Raw genomic sequence first — 2,731 nt, forward strand, 5'->3', positions numbered from 1 at the left:
AAAAAAAAAAAACACTGCTGACAAAAATCAGAAATGACACAAATAAATGGAAAAAACATTCCACACTCACAAACAGGAGAATCAATATCTTTAAAATGGCCATGCTGCCCAAAGCAATTTATAAATTCAATGCTATTCCTATTAAACTATCATTGTTGTTCTTCACAGAACTAGAAAAAAACTATTTTAAAATTCATAAGGAACCAAAAAAGACATCGAATGTCCAAGGCAATCCTAAGCATAAAGAACAAAGCTGGAGGTATCACACCACCTGACTTCAAACTATACTATAGGGCTACAGTAACCAAAACAGCATGACACTGGTACAAAAACAGACACATAGACCACTAGAACAGAATAGAGAGCCCAGAAATAAGGCCACACACCTACAACCATCTAATCTTTGATAAAGCTGAAAAAAACAAGCACTGGGGAAAAGACTCCCTATTCAATAAATGGTACTGGGGGAAATAGCTAGCCATATGCAGAAGATTGAAACTAGACCCTTTCCTTACACCATATACAAAAATAAACTCACGATGGATTAAAGACTTAAATGTAAAACCCAAAACTATAAAAACATTGGAAGACAACTTAGACAATACCATTCTGGACATAGGAACAAGCAAAGATTTCATGACAAAGACACCAAAAGCGATTGCAACAAAAGCAAAAATTGACAAAGGGGATCTATTTAAACTAAAGAACAGCAAAGAAAACTGCCAACAGAGTGGATGGACAACCTACAGAATGGGAGAAAATTTTTGCAAACTATGCATCTTACAAAGGTCTAATATCACATACCTATAAGGAACTTAAACAAATTTACAAGAAAAAAAAAAAAAAACCTCAAGTGGGAAAAGGACATGAATAGACACATTTCAAAAGAAGGCATGGCATACATGCAGCCAACAATCATATGAAAAAAGCTCAGCATCACTGATCATTAGATAAATGCAAATGAAAACCACAATGAGATATCATCTCCCACCAGTCAGAATGGCTATGATTATTAAGTCAAAAAATAATGAATGCTGGCAAGGTTGCAGAGAAAACGAAACACTTATACACTGTTGATGGGAGGGTAAATTAGCCCATCCATTGTGGAAGACAGTGTGGCAATTCCTCGAAGATCTAAAAGCAGAGCTACCATTCGACCCAGTAATCCCACTACTGGGTGTATACCCAAAGGATTATAAATCATTCTATTATAAAGACACATGCACGTGAATGTTCACTGCAGCACTATTCACTATAGCAAAGACATGGAATCAACCTAAATGCCCATCAATGGCAGACTAGATAAAGAAAATGTGATACACATTCACAATGAGATACTATGCAGCCATAAAAAAAGAACAAGATCATGTATTTTGTGGGAACATGATTGGAACGGGAGGCTATCATCCTTAGCAAACTAATTCAGAAACAGAAAACTAAATATTAATGTTCTCACTCATAAGTGGGAGTCTAATGATAGCACATGGACACATAGAGGGGAATGACACACACACTGGGGCCTGTCAGAGGGTGGAGGGTGGGAGGAGGAAGAGAATCAGGAAAAATAGCTAATGGGTACTAGACTTAATACCTGGGTGACAAGACAATATGTACAACAAACCCTCATGACACAAGTTTACCTGTACAACAGACCTGCACGGGTACCCCTGAACTTAAAATAAAAGTTAAATTTCAAAAAGAGAAACTGGAACTATGACATGAACATACATAATCCTTATTCTATTGCTATATACCTAAATAGAATTCATTACATTAAATTGATATAGTGATGGTAATTATAATAAATATTTTCCAAGTAAAAACATAACAAATATTGGCAAGGCTGTGGAAAAAAAGAACTGCTTATACTCTGTTGGTGGGAATGTAAATCAGTTCAACCATTGTGGACAGCAGTTTGGAGATTTCTCAAAGAACTAAAAATAGAACTACCATTCAACCCAATACCCATTACTGAGTGTATATATATATCCAAAGGAAAATAAATTGTTCTACCAAGAAGACATGCACTCATATGTTCATCACAGCACCACTCACAATAGCAAAGATATGTAATCAACCTAGGTGCCCCTCAATGGAGGACTGGATAAGGAAAACATGGTACATACATACCGTGAAATATGATACAGCCATAGAAAAGGACAACATCATGTCCTTTGCAGCAACGTAACTGCAGCAGGAGGCTATTATCCTAAACGATTTAGTGCAGAAACAGAAAATCAGATACTGCATGTTCTCACGTATGAGTTAAACATTGGGTATACATGGACATAAAGATGGGAACAATAAACAGAGGACTACACAAGGAAGGAGGAATGGAGAGAGGCAAGAGTTGAAAAATTACCTATCAGGTACTATACTCACTACCTGGGTGATTGGTTCAATCGTACCCTAAACCTCAGCATCATGCAATATACCCATATAACAAACCTGTACATGTACCCTCTGAATCCAAAATAAATGTTGGATTTTTTAATTAATTAAAAGCAAAAGATGGAAAAAAGCTTTCATTCTGTCTTCCCCATAATCATATCTCAGCATCTTCAACAGTGTCATGCCGAACATATAGCAGAAACTCCACAAATATTTGCTAAATGAATTACTGAACATGTGAATGGTTCAGTATTACACATCCACCAGTTTTGTTTCTCTTTCGTTATGAAATCTGTATGCACTTTTCCAGTAATTCTTAAATAGTTCTGCTTCGGTATTC

Source organism: Mandrillus leucophaeus, unplaced genomic scaffold (genome assembly GCF_000951045.1).
Source record: "Mandrillus leucophaeus isolate KB7577 unplaced genomic scaffold, Mleu.le_1.0 Scaffold927, whole genome shotgun sequence".
NCBI lineage: Eukaryota > Metazoa > Chordata > Mammalia > Primates > Cercopithecidae > Mandrillus > Mandrillus leucophaeus.